We start from the raw sequence: 15,763 nt of genomic DNA, 5'->3' as shown, positions 1-15,763 counted from the left end.
TGTTTTTGGATATGTCAGTTCAGCAGGAAAATAAACACAACGGAGCGAATGGCCGAAAACTGTATTAGCTGGTAAATATGTTACGAGTGCCTCAGGCTCATTTCGCTTTTATTGCTCCCACTCTCTTTCCACTTTCAGCAAAAAATTGCTTTCACAGGATCAGATTGAAGGGTGGCGAAAGGGTTGGGAAAGGGCGTAATTGGCAGGGACTAATGGCGGTATCGCCGATTCGAAATTAACAAGCGCCTCTAATCATCCTGTTAATTCGCTCCTTCAGCGACGCCATTAATTTATCAGGGGGATGATGGCGCAGCGTCAACCTTAGTTAGCGTTCCATTGTCTCCGCTCCTTTCAGGACAGCCAATGTATGGAATTTAATAGTGGTTTCTAAATGTGGAAAACGTTCTTCGTTATCAGCGTTTCGTCGGCCTTGTGAAATCTCGTGACGTCCCCGATGTAAAACAAACAACAACAACAACGACAAAAAAGAGATAACCCGATTTTTAGGCACCACGATGCGTTTCGTGTGGACGCACCGTTAACGTTTGCATTCGTGACGTTTTCGCCGATTGTTTATCGCCTTCTACGTAACCAATTGCGCAAAAAGGTTTTATTACACTTCGACATGATCCACACTTTTAGTTTTTTGATTTCCCATTTGTAAGTCTTGCGTCAGGTTAGGAGGAGAAAGAACAAGAACGAACGCTCCACTTTTTATCCTTTCGGAAAAGTGATTAATCAACCGTAATTGTTTACTCGGACCCGGTCACATTGGATTAATGGCTTTTAATTGTCCTAAACTACATTGTTTACTGTTTTCGTGTCCCTATTTATTTATTTGTCTGTCGGCTTCGTCTCCATCAGCAGTAAACAAAAAACAAGAAACGAGATGTGGGGCGTGTGTGCGTTGGTTCCCATCACGAAAGTGATTTTAGGAGCACCTGTCGAATCGCTTCCATTCAATTCCCGACCAACGGAAGTAATCGCCATTGTTATCGCATTGTGTAATGCCATAACAACTGTTTCCAACTTCGAAACGCAACTGACACACCGAATTTGATTAATCCCACCATAATTTATTGACAGTTGATTGACAAAAGAGATGGGAAACACGAACGCCAGAACTCCACTAAATTCCAGGACCGTGATGATCGAGAGAAAGGCCGAATTGTCGCAGGCGGAGGACAGGAGACGTGCCAGGATGGTCTACATCAAGAATCTGCGACTGAAGATTCGCGAACTGGAGTCGATCAATCAGGAACTTAAAGACAGGAATGCGGTGCTGAAAACCTTTATATTGGATCAAGGTTTGGAAGTACCGCCTAGCGGGGACCTTTTTCCGAGGAACAATTCCGGAGTGATGTATACGAGAGACGAATTCATCGAATACGTCGTTTTGTACAAGGAAAATATACTGGAGGAGATGGAAAAATTGGTTAATTTGTTTAAAAGTGAAAAAAATGATGTTGATCAACCTGAAGTACTCAAAAAGCAAGAAATAGATAATGTAGCTGACGCCACCTTAATCTCTGATGAAATTTATTGATTTTATACATTTGATTGGTTTTGTTTTGTACATGTGGTAAATATACATTTGTATATACACAACATTCTTTTCATTATACCCATTTTTTTTTAAGTTTTAGTTATAACCATTTTAATAAAATGTTGAAGTTATTAAATATAAATATAGTAATTTAAAAGAAACTTGTATGGACTAAATGAGTAAATTTTTATTGAACATTTATACTTGTATATCTCCGAAACATAAATTTTATTAATTTTCAATTATATGTCATACATTTAAACTTTTTTAATTGCTGTGAAAAGATAAGAATATGGTATCGGAGTCATAATTTCAAAAAAAGTACTCATAAGATATTTCGATAATATAAAACTATTTTTTTTGAATTCCTCATTCAATTTTTGATGAAATTATCAGCTTTGGGAATTTTTTTAAAAAGGTACGTCACATTGAAAAAAAATTTACATCAATCGATTCACAAAGTGCTGACAATAACAATTTTTATTGATTTTCACTATTTTTTGATTCATTTAAAACCGATGACAGATAAAGATCTGAAAGTTGTAGCATCAAAATATCTTATCAGTACATTTCTTGAAATTATGATTCGGTATTTTTATCATTTCATAACCTTTGTATAATTTTTCATTCAAATTTGATTATCATTGTGATCTCATATATTTTTATAAGATTACTATTTGATGATTATGTCAATTAAAGCAAAATATAAATAGTTTGATTTTTTAACTAATCTATCACAATTTTAGATTTGTTTTGAATTGTTATCAATGTTGGGAAATATTGGTTAATGGCATCATTTTTTTCAATATGTAAAAGCAAATTGTTTAATATTTCTCCATAAATAATTTGTTTTTGTGTATGATGAAGAAATTCTATATCACAAACAAAAAAGAATTTTTACAATTACAATTAGAACATTACTCTTTTATGTCTTTTTAAAATATTTAATATAAATTTAACAATCAATTCTTACTATGCTATAATTCAAAATATTAAAATAAATTAAATAAAGATTTTTCATTTTTAAAAGAAGACAAAATTATCTTTGTAAGACTTATATTATTTATTATTTTTCTTCTTACAGTTTTTAAAAAAACTGAATATATTTCTTTGTAGATTGGATTTAATTTAAGTTAAAATTGTTTTTGGTATTCAAATTATTCATATGAGTTCAGATTTTTTGAATTGCTATGTAACTCTGTTCAATAAAAAGCTTTGTACTTGTCACGAAGAGATAAAAATATAAACAATAATAAGAGATTGTAAAATTATTATTTTTTGTATGTAAGTAGTGAGTGAGAATAGATCGGTATTGTTTCGGAATTGATTATTAATTAATTAGGATAGTTCGGAAATGTTTTTGTGGCGAGGTGCGAAGTAAATCAAGGTCGAGAATGGATAAAAGCACACGTGTCCTTTCATTGCAAATTGAAAGAGATTCTATCTATTACGTGCACTTTTAGGTCACGTGTATTCCACATTCTGTTTACATATTTGTTCTTATTCACCCAATAAAAACGAAAAGCGCGTGGCGGACTGAACGAGGGAAACCTTATAACCTTATCCATCACTCTTATTTAGTTTCTGACGCCTTCAGACTCCTCACTCTCCAGTGGATCCTTTGCCGCTGCATCTAAGCCTCCTTAAGGCTTTTCCTCGGCCGATTACGCACTTTAGTTAGGTACGGTGGGACGATGGGATGGAGAGAAAGAGAGAGGAATCCGGATTCTGTCTCTATATATAGGAGTGCATTGCACTTCTTGCGGGGCGCTAACCCACGACAACCAACGGGCAGATGGAACAAGAGAGCGGTTGCCCGACACTCTTTCAAGGTAAACGAAACGGATTCCACCCCGCGGACCCCTCCCCGTGCGGAGGGACAACAACCCCGGGCGCCGCCGTTTCTGCGACGCGACTCAAACTATCGAGGCTCTCGGCCGCTTTTATTGCTTATTTCCACCGTTATCGCCTTCGCAGTTCCTTCCTCAGCTTCCGACCAACTGCATCATTTGTTATCAGTGATATTTAGGTGGTTCTTGGCTGTTACTCTAATTAGATAAACAGCTGTCGCACTCTTTTTCTTTGCATTAAACCGTGTCGGACCAATTTAAGCCGGAAATTGGATGACACCAACAATTTGTTGTCTTAGTAAGCTTTGCCTTTACGAATGAATTGGAGATTCAATCAAAGAAAATGTAACTAACATATAAAAAAGGCGTCGAATAATCCTCTCTTGTTAAAACTAAATTGGTCTGGACAAAGAAAATCCACTTAGTACAATATCGATCTGTCTTATGTGTGTTGGTGTTGCGAATCTGGACGATGAAACGAGGTTAATTGTTATGCCATGGCTCTGTTTACTTACAAACTGATTGGAAGTGAAAGTGAGGGATATCCAATCAATTCTTTACCCTTTCGGGATAATAAATCACCGAACATCGGATGTTTGCTTTGATGTACCCGTTGTCACCGACTAAATTTTATGGTATAAGGTCAAATAGTGACCAGTGAGTCATAGTCATGGTCAGCGTGATTTAGTAAAAAATACAATAATATTTTGTTATGGTGTTTTATCGAGATTCCACGAAGTTTGTTCATTCCATTCGTTATCTCGGAATGTTACCAATTATTTGTTTTTCTTTCCAACTAGTCCCGTTTATTTTTCGAAACACGAAAGGGTGGAGAAGTCGGCGGTTCCCATTACACACTCATAATCCTAATTTCGTGTTTTTACGGCTCTTTAAAGAGACATAAAGAAGAAAGTTCGTGGAAACGAGGGGGTCGGTGAGCAGCGAGTTACTTTGTGAGAACGCACTGTCGTGTTTTTTCTGTTAAAACTATTAAAACCAGATTCCATAACGCACCGCGGCGATTTCCCGAATCGTCCGCGACAACAGACTTATTTCCGGATCGGAATCGGCAGCCCCGCACCCCACATTAGTGGGGGACCGTGCGACATCGTGATGTATTTCCTACGGGATAGATTTATTGCGTTTTTTCTGATCACGTTATTGTGGCAATGGCAGCAGCTGAGTTATTATGCCCTCCCTCGGAAGTGTCTGCGTGACACGCTTCGCGTTCGTCTGGCCGCAGATGTACGCTCCGCCATGTGACCTGTGACGTCGGCGAAAATGCACGCCAATGTGCAGGTAACCCATTTCGGGTCTACCGACTTATTTAACCAACCACATTATAAAACAACAAGAGTGCTTTATGAAGAAGAAAACACGGATTAATTAGAATTGTAATCCGAATTCTATTCTTTTTTTAATTTAGTTCCGGTTTTACTCGAAAACACATTCACATTGTAATTTAATCTATAAAATAAATTAGAAAAAGCGAATTTTTATATGAATTTTCCAAATTTTTAAAAGAATTGAAAATTATATTCTGTAAAAGAAAAAGCAACGATATTTGGTTTTGTCGGTTGAAAGTCGGTTATCGCTCCTTTTATCGACCCTTTATTATTTGCCCATAAAATTAGAGGCTCAGGATTAAAGCATAGAACGTGGCTGAGCCCGTATGAAGCACGTTCCGTCTCCATTCAAACCTCCTTTTTGATTTATACGGTGTCGTTTGCGTGTTACGGAAGAATCGTTATTAATTGTGATCCTGGATTTTCGAGACACCATTGTATATTTACCACATGGCTCTTTTTGTGCCATTTTTAACAGTAAAACCAAAAAAAATTCATTCGCTGTTTTTAGTAACGAAATTATCTCTCCATTATATAATTATTCAATTAAATAAAATGTTGTGTAAACAAACAACGAGGGAATCACATGTAAACAATTTTTTTAACAAGTATAATTTTTTGTATAGAATATTTATTGTTTATGTATTTATTTAACGTTTATATGATGTGGTCCGACAGGAAGAAATTGAGTACTTAAATAACAGAGAGTATCTGAGTTTGATTTTGTGACCTTTTCCCGTGCGAAATGGCAACACAAACAGATCTATCGGTTTGGACAATTAGTCCTTCCATCGTTCAGACTGTCGCACACATTGACTCTCGACCTCGCCAATTGTTGACCCAATATCGTCGTATGTGTGACGCGTCAAATGATTCTATCAATTAAAAAAATGAGTTACACGTACCTACTACATTATTTGGATGTGGAAAGATGCATCTTGAGAAAGTTATTTAAACGCAAGGGCCCCCTGCTGCTCCTAAAATGCGTAATCGTTCTTTAGATTGACGATAAAATTTGTTTTTCAAACATGTATTACTTAATTTCATTCTAAACTGTGCTTAAGTGGTGCCTCTTACAAGTCCATCATTAATAAGCATTTGTAATGATCCAGTTGGAGGTATTTGTGATGTTAACAAATTTGGATAAGAACATTTGTGTACTGTCGGAAACGGAGAGGGTTTCTTTGGGCTTTCAACACGAGACGAACTATCTATAGACCGCCAGGTGTTCTCGAAGGGGTGGATCTTTCAACGTGTCCTGCATAATTCAATTAGTTCAAACAATTAATAAGTACATTTAAATCTTATGCTTAGGGGATAATAAAGATTCGTACTACAATATTATATTAATATTGATGAATCCCAAACTAAAATAATTCCTAATAAATAATCCCAGCTTAACATACCCAAAATTTCTTCAAATTTGAAGAGAGGAATCCTGAAACAAAAAAAGATAAATTCGAACAATATTAATAAAACCTTTATTTTATGTTTTAATTAATTTGTTTAAATTTATTATTGATATAATTGATACATATTACTAATTCTTATTTGAAAACAATTATACTAAAAATGACAAAATAATAATTGTCACTTGAAATCTCGCACCAGTAAATGCTTCTTAAATATCAAAATACGTTTTTTCCCCTTCTCCCGCCTAAAACCACAATTATGAGAAAACAATTGACAAACAAAAATGCACAGCTTGCTTAGGTAGCACAACCGCCGATTACTACTTTCGTCCCTCTCGCACGCACATGAATATATATTTCTTTCTCTTTCACTCTTGCAGGGACAAGTGCAAATTAACCAAAACCAAAAATTCGTTCATTCACCGTCGACCAATACAAATGCAATTTAAACATTTTTTCTTTTGATTCCTCGAAACGATATATCAAGATACGAATGAATTATTTTATTTATTTGCATTATAAAAATTAAATTTTAAAATATATTCATTCATTAAATTACTTCAAATAAATAATTATTTGTGTATGATAAAAGGCAGGAAAACTTTTTGTAATAAATTTTAACTAATTTTGAAGAAATTATCCTTTATATAACAATTTTATCTACAATGTATTGTAATCTATTTGTAAACTTTGATTTTGACAAACTGTAAAACACAAAAAAAATACTTTTTAGACATGAAAATTGAAAAAATTATACTAACAATGAATCTTAAGATAATTCGTTATCTATATCAGAAAATATAGATAACGATAACTTTTTTATTTAAGAAACGACTTAATTGGATGAATTTTAAATATTTTATTAAAAAACTATTTAAATCAGTACACATTAAGATTCGAAGTTATATATATTAAAAATCATTAATATTATTTTTAAATAATTAAGGAGAAAAAATATTTTAATAAATTGTATTTATTATCTATGTATATAGATAATAATTTACAATAATTTAATATAAAAAGTTTCAATAAAACATATTTAATTTATTTACTATTATTTTCAACTATAATGGCAAAAATTACAATTTAAAATATAAAATTAAATTTAAATACAAATTAATATAATTAATATAGTTAAATAAAATTTAGTTTTTGAATTTCTCTGTTGTCTGAAATAAAAATTCTTAGTCAAATTTTAAAATATATAATTAAAAATGATAATTAATATTTTATTTATACATTTGAATAATCTTTTTAAATAATAATTAAGTAATTATTATTTTGTAAAATTTAATTTATTTACAACGAGTTTGAAGTAAATTAATAAAATATATATTTTATTTTATGAAATTACACTGAAGTATATTAATTAATTTTTACTGTGGCATATTTAATTTATTTTCATTTAATATATATTATAAAAGTCAAAATTACATTATGATAAAAGTAAATTTAAATTTTCAATTTATATTCATTAAACCAAAATAATTTCAAATTATTATAAAAAATATAATTTTTAACTTTCGCAGTTGTCAACAAAACAAATTTATTACTAAACTAAATTATTTGCTTATATTTAATTTAATATAAGAGTTCAATTTAACATATAAGCTTAAATTTAAGAGACAACAATAATTTATAAATGTTTATATATATAAAATTTAATTTCTAAACAAATATAATAATTAATAATAGTCTAATCTAAGTAAAACATATCCAAAATTCACAAAGTCCATGTTTAAAATTTTAAAATACGAAATTAACTTAGGTACATTAATAAGTATAATTAACTAATTTATGTTTAAATTTAATATTAATATAAACACTTAAATATTAAACGAATTTAAAACCGGAACAAAATAATCGTCAGTGCAATCCTTCTCAAACAACAAAAATACAAAGTTTCCCCTTCTCCTCTCTAAAACTGCAATTTTAAGAAATACGCCATCAGTCGAAACTTTCGTCCCTCTCGCACACACATGAATATATATATATTTCTTTCTCTCTCACTCTTGCTGAGACAAATACAAAATTAGAAAAAATATAAAACTCTATATATAAATTAGTTAAAAACTTTTTTAAACAAAAATATATGATTTCAAATTAAAAATTTTAATTCTATTTATTATGTTTACTTTTAGATAATATGTTTATAGGAACAAATAGCTGCTCAATGTAACATACTAAACATTTGTTTAAATTTTCATAATATCCTGCGTCATAATAACACAATTCAATTAAAGGAAACATCTTTATCAAAATTAATTCAATAAAAGTATTCGTAAAAATTGTCGAAAAATTAAGAAAAAATATCACATAGATATTTAATAATTATACCTATATATTAATAAAAACAACATTTTAAATATCAAATTACATTTAAGTATATTAATTAGTCTAAATCAATTAATTAATTGTTTAAATATGTTAATATTAGTTATAATACATAAGGAATAAATATTTAAATATATGATAAAACTTTTAATTGTCAATACAAATCTAATTCAAGTATTTCTCAGACATCAAAAACACAAAATTTCCCCTTCTCCTTCCAAAAAGTGCAGTTCTAAGAAATAACAACCGAAAGTGTCGGACACACAAATATGCACAGCACACTAAATCGGTGCAACCACCGAACTCTAATTTCGTCTCTCTCGCACACACATGAACATGTATTTCTTTCTCTGTCACTCTTACGGAAACAAGCGCAAAATTACTTAACAAATAAATATAAAATTATATGATTTCAATTTAATTTATTGGAATGATATTTAAGTGGTAAAAGATAACAATTGTAATTATATATCAAAAGGAAATTTAAATAATTACATTGATTAGGGCGAATTAATTTGAAATTTAAAAGTTGTTTGTAGCCGATCTGTTTGGGGTGGAACGCACAAACGAATACTCTATAATTAATGTCCTATTACGAATGATGTATTAACTGTAAAAATGCAGCAAAGTTCTTTATTCAATTAGTGCACCGGAAGAGGTTTTCCCTACAACAAATTATGTGTTTCGCTCACCGTTCCTTTAATGTTGGGCCGTTAAAAAAAATTAAACAAGTCACGTTTTTTCAACGTTAAGAAAACGATGCATCATAAGAAGAGATTTGACGCGTGCACAAATCGCCTTCGCCTTTTTCATTTTTGGAGGCCACTTTTGGGGGAGCCAGATTTGAATTTTTTTCGAGTCAAGGCCGCAAATCGAATTCGTGCGATACGCACTTTGCGCGACGCATTCGCATCTCGGCTCCATCGCATCCTATTTGTCACAAACGATTCCCTTTCCCGTACACTCCAAGGTCGGGAAGAGAATAGTTTAGTTTCCCATAAAAATAAAACAATAAATTCGGGAGACGAAAATAAAGCATTGTGTTGCGCCCGGTACAAAAAATGAAAATGATTTTTTCAATCTATTTCGGAGCGCTCAAAATAAAAACACACTTCCATCCAACTATTTTGAGGCGGGAACGATTATTAATACATCGCATGTAAACAACGCGCTGTATCAATTCGGCCTGACAACTCGCCACTTTCTGATTCGAGTCGAAATTAAAAACAAACAGCTGGATTAATCCCTCAATAATAAAGTAATCACGAGCGAGCAAAGATCCGGAGGGTTAATCAACCCTTTCCCCCTCCCAACCGATGATAAAATATGAATTATCGTACGCAACGACGACTCGATCGACTAATTTGTTTTTAAGTACCTGCCACAAGAAAAATAAGTCATTAACGATCTCAAACAAACAAACTTAAATTGATTGTGAATCATTCTCCGTTTCCTTTAACCTCTGTCAATTGACCTGGAGCTTTTAAAAGGGCATGGCACCAAGAGCCATGGGAAATTATCGGAATCTCCGACTTTTTAATTGTCGCCCTGATAACACTAACAGATTTGTTTTCTTCAATTTATTTCGTCACTGAACAAACACAATTTTAGTGTTTAATTAAATACATACTTATTCTTTTAAATTTTAAATTATCTTTCTAATAGTATTTCTGATTTAAACTTCTCTAGTTGTAACTAATGATACGCTTGTTTAATTTAATTATTTTTTATTTCTTTCCATGTTTTTAAAACGAATTGAAATATTACAGACATAGCATGAGTTAAATTAGAGATAATTTTTTTTATTAAGTGCATACTCTTATTCAATTTTTGTATATATTTTTATAATCATGAAACTTAATATACATTTAGTTTGTTTTTGATTACAAAAGTATTATAGTTTTTTTAAATTTTTTTCATTATAGTTCACATTGTTTATTTCATTATTTATTAAACATATTTCTTTTAAATTTTGTCTTATATATGGAACAATAAATGATCATTATTTTGTTAATATTAATATTTGTGTAACGTTGTTTATAACTTTTGAATCATCTCAAAAAACAAAAACATTTACTGTTTACAATGTTATATCTAATATTTAGTACAAGAAGTGTTATTACGCATGTGCGAACTGTAATGCGGTACTGCTCATGCGCACATCAAAAACAATTAAAATTGGAGGAAGTGGGCCGAAATTCGGCTTAAAAGAGTGCGACACGTGCACTTCCTTATTGGCCACGTATCAAAGATAAAGAACGTCCAGATTTAAAAATAAAACGGAAGTCAACGTCCACATTTAATTTGCTTTTCCTGCTGTTGTTGATTTTGATTCCGAAACGACTAAATTTATCTGAGTGTGGCCACATTTACAATAAGTGTCTCACCTTCGGTGGCATTAAATAATTCATAAGGATTGTTTGTTGTTTTCTATTTAATAAACACACATTCGAGTCGTGAATATTTGAACTTTTCGAGCTGACATTATGCGAGCTAATTATTTACTTAATTATCACAGATTTCACCTTGACCGATCCCTCATTAGTCAATCTCCCCTTTGTAGATGTAATTACAAACGAGTGTGAAATAACATATCCAATTATGGCTGGCCAAACAGTTGCGGGGGATGAAAAGGATAAATCAACGTATACGTATTCAAATTTATTATGTAACACAGCAAAGGTCCTTTCGGTCTGCACCAATCGATATTAGTGTCTGTAGGTGTCTACTTCGTTGGATCTCATGCGACTGCGCAGACTTTGCTTCATCCGTCTGCTCATGCGCAGTCCAATTGTTCGTAAATGATCCGTATTGTTAATAAAAACTTATTGTCCCCAGATAAACATTTGATAAGCAAACATTATTGGAGATGTTATCTGTTGTTTGTGTGTTAAATGAATTCGTGACAAATATCGTAAAGCCGTTAATAACAAGCAAAGCAAAAAAATAAACAAGGGGACAATGGAGACATCCATAAATCAGTCTCGTGTCGAGGAGGCGGCAACAGATAGTGTTCCCCGCTGGACGTCTTGGCCATTCATTTTGGTCGCAGTGTCGGTGAATTACACCTCGCTTAGCATATATGGTAATTGTACATTCATATCGGACAATAAATGAAATCGTGAATTATTCAACAAATTATTATTTGTTTTTGTGCGTGGCTCGGTTCGTGAACGGTGAACCAAATATATCGGTGACCGTTTTCGACTTTTCGGTCATGACTAACAACGACATGCGGGTCTTTCCGCTCTTCCGGTCTTCCGTGAACAACCGTCCAGGAATGTCGGAACAATAGTCTTGCGAAAATCTCCACCCTACGAATACACATTGCTCAATTATAAACAATCCTCATCTAAAGTGGTGATCAGGAATCTAGTAGAAAATCATTGTTCAATTTACTTTCGAAGTGATTGATATTTTATTTGTTTAGGCACTACTTTACAAAATAATGAAGAGGATTTCCAAGAAAGCAACAATAGATTTTCGACAAAGAGTTATTAGGAGGTCCTAGTAAAATTTTGATAACTCGGTTACCAATCTGATTTGATATAAATAATTTTGGTATTGCTCAAGTGCGGTTTTTCCATGGACAACATAAAAAATTAGTTCAATTAAAAGACGGTTCCTGTTACCCTAGTGGCGAAAGGCAAAGAGAAGAAGAAATGTTTAAGATTCTTGTTTGGGTTGTGGAACGCGTGACAATTATTCACCGCATCAATTCTGTCTTATACAACTGCAACTGCAACACGAAAACACTGTTTATTTTTAGACCTGTACTATTTACGTTGTTGTTGTTTTTTTACACCGCCGTCAAATCGAGAATATTCGAATATTGGGTCGAAACGCTCAATCGTGGATCGAGGGTTTTTTACTTTGAAATGGGCGCGATAACAGCAGCGACTAATTAACGAACATGGTCGAGATTTGCATTTAAATTGAGGTTGCGGGACCATTAAATATTTAACACATTCAGAAATTGTTTACGGCAGCAAAGAAACGTGTGCTGCACTCGATTGTCATTCCGTTTGTGTCACGGTAAGAGTGGCATCATCCCCCGACAACAATGATTGATGGCGACCTAATATCTGCCCCTCTGCCGCACAGTTATGCACATAATTGCACGGGGAGGCGGCCAACGATAATCCGACCGAGTGGGAATCCCCGATAAATCATCCACGCGGTGCATCTCGGAAAAGTTACTTCTGTCCATCAATCTATATTTGGCGAGTCCAACGAGCACGATTATTAACTCGGATCCTGCTTATGAAGGATAATTCGTTTAATCAAACGAGGAAGGAATTGTTTAATTGAAAAAGTCGAATGTACTACATAGGTGGGTTTAGTATCACATGTAAATTAGGATTATTAACAAAACAGGAAGTACGTAAATTAATTTATAAGGTTATGTGTTATTTTGAATGCATATCCGCACAACAATGACAAAGATAATGTTTTCGCAATTCGAATGTTTACTTATTCATTTCGTAATGCCATTCTTGTTTCCATTCTTTTTTTTCAACAGAGAAACTTACAACAAGAAATTACTTATCTGTACAGGGTGTTTCATAACTCATTCGATTTTTTTAATTAAGTATGCATAATAAATCGATTTCGTATAAAAAATTCTAAAAGTCCAACAGAAAATTCGATAAAAATATTAAACTTTGTAACTAACCTTACACTATAAAAACTATTAAAAGTTCCAACGTTCCTCTTTGCTGCTGTTTCCGGAGACGCAAATTATCTACGCAATAAAAATGGAAAAATAGAAAAAATGGAAAAAATAGAAAAAATGGACGAAATGAAAAAAGTAGAAAAAATGGAATAATAAAAAATTGAAAAAATGTAATTTGTAAAATTAGAAAATTGGAAATTTGAGAAAGTAGAGAATTGGAAAATTAAAAATGGGAAAATGGAAAAAGGGAAAAGGAAAAAAAAGGAAAAGGAAAAAAACGAAAAAGGTTTATAATCTGCGTTTCTGAGAATGGCAATAAAAAAGAATATTGTAATCGGTACGATTTTTAATAATTTTTTTTTTTTTAAATTAATAGAAAATTAAAAAAAACATGTCTTTTTTCTTTTTTGATTTGTGTTTAATTACTTGTAGTCATCAAATTACAATAATTATCAAATCATTTAATAGTTAAAAATGTTTAATTAACTTCTTTCTGTAATTAAAAAAAATGAAAACATTGTTTTTGCATACAAATTTTATTAAAATATATCAGAAATTAATGTATTATTTCAATTAAATTTCAATATAATGTTATATTTGTTTTTTTAACAAACAAAATTATAACAACTTTTTATTTTATAATACTTCAATAATCTGTATCGATTAAGTAAATAGTTATCAATAGTTTTTTGTTTACTGTAATTATTTAATAATAGGTGGTAATCAGTCTGCATCATGTATTCTAAGGAAAACAACAATTTAACATTTCTTAAAGAAATTACTGTTTATACTTAAATGTGTAATATACTTTTTTATTAATAAAGATATTAGAGAAACAGGGTAAGTGATAGGTACTAAAAATATTCATTGAAATCTTTCTGAAATTTAATTTGAAGTAACATAAAATATTTAGCTTTTTACTAAGCATGTGAAGGCTCAACTTTGGTTTGTTCAAAATCATGTTTACTGGTCAAGAAATTGGAGTTGGATAATATTTAGTGATGGTGTTTAAAAGAAGTAATTTAGTTTAGATGTCCCACAAAGACACAGACAAAAGATTTATCGATCAGAAAACGTCTGATACGACTGAATTTTTAGAGACCCAGTAAAAATTTACCACTATGGAACAAATTGGCATCGCCCCTTTCAAAATGCAGTCGACTCGTATACTTTTCGATTAAGAAATAGACTTTTGATGTAAGTTAGGAGTATATTAATATGGTAAAGCAGTGTGTTTTAAAACGATAACCAATTGATCGAGATCATGTCTCAGAAAAATGCTGAAGTCATAAAGTAAAATGGGTATAATATAAAATATTAATGTCAATAGGGAGTTTACGTTAAATAAAGTAGTTAGAAAATAATCATAAAATATTGTTGAATAGTTTACATTTATATTTCTACACGATCCAATTAGAATAAATTGTTAAATATGAATTAACTGTATTAATTTGTGTCGTTTAATATTCTGTGGGAATTAGAATAAAAAATTAAAATTTCATCCCCACGCGTTTCGGACTTACGTCGTCGGTTTCGAGATGCGTGTCCTCTGTTCGGGAATGTGGCTCATAAATAAAACAATACTCGCATGCGAACGTAACAAGTGGAATTCCATCGCACCTCTCGACGCTCTCCTAATCGAATCCAATCGACTCATCTTTCATCTGACCGTATTGAACGAACAATCCACACTTTTCGAGCCCAATTAAAAGGCAGACGTCAGGAATGTCGGTCGACGGACTGTGCGAAACGCTGCGCTTCCCAGAAACGCTTTCGGACCTTTCGCCAAAAAACCTTTTCTACCTGTGTACCATTCTTTCCTCTCCTCGCCTACGAATGGCTCCCACAACGGAACACTCCGTAAACGGCTTAATGCTCTTAGACAACATCAAACGTTCTTTGTTTTTGAACGATGCCGAAAGCAAACACTAAGTGCCTGAATGGAGTTTGGAATTTCTGCTCATGTTTCGGCAGCCATCTGCGGATAAGCTTACAACAAATGATTAATCTTGGACTGTCGCATAAATTTCCATCGGATCAATCCTCAGAATGATTGACAACCAATCACAATTAACGGTTGGCCCATTTTGCGCACTTTCTAACTGTGTCGAAACACTCGAAAGACAAACAGGAAGGAGCGAAGAACTGTTGTGAATAACATTAGTCAGAATTGGGATTATTGGATAAACAACATCGCCCAATGGGATTCCTGGTAAACAGTCGGTCTGTGTGGCATCGACACATTTGGCGGCACCGACCCAAAAAAACCCAGTTTAGGCCGAATTCGTGGAAACGGCGGTCAATGCGTCTGTCGTTGTCGCCTTGACGGAGGTGTGTGACCACCACCAGTGTAATTAATGAAAAGAAGAGGGAAAAGGAAGAACGTGCGATTGAGTCGTCGAGGGACACGAGAGTCCCTTTGAGGCGGTCGCGTCCCGAAAACGGAGCCGGGATGAATGAACCGTGGCGTCGGCGAGTGCGCAGGCGCACAGCCGTCCCCCTTTTTCGCGCCGTTCCCAAAGAGCCGCGGTCGCCGTGTCCGCCGCGCCGCGCCGCACCGGCAGTGGATCGAGTGGCGTTTACGGAGCAGCGCGTTTCAA

The 15,763-nt window shown here is 33.0% G+C and overlaps 1 protein-coding gene across 1 annotated transcript in view; it reads right to left on the bottom strand.

The window, feature by feature from the left end:
- LOC109594176 (anoctamin-5) overlaps positions 1 to 5,997 on the bottom strand; it is a 47,656-nt gene extending 41,659 nt beyond the window's left edge. The window contains exons 1-2 of the mRNA XM_049966678.1: positions 5,780 to 5,997; positions 5,648 to 5,719 (exon numbers count right to left, since the gene is read on the bottom strand). The gene's annotated coding sequence lies outside the window, so the exon portion shown is untranslated. The remainder of the gene's footprint in view (positions 1 to 5,647; positions 5,720 to 5,779) is intronic.
- Positions 5,998 to 15,763: the final 9,766 nt, after the last annotated feature.

This window comes from Aethina tumida, chromosome 4 (genome assembly GCF_024364675.1).
Source record: "Aethina tumida isolate Nest 87 chromosome 4, icAetTumi1.1, whole genome shotgun sequence".
NCBI classification, from domain to species: domain Eukaryota; kingdom Metazoa; phylum Arthropoda; class Insecta; order Coleoptera; family Nitidulidae; genus Aethina; species Aethina tumida.
This window is presented reverse-complemented; position numbering and strand designations above follow the sequence as displayed.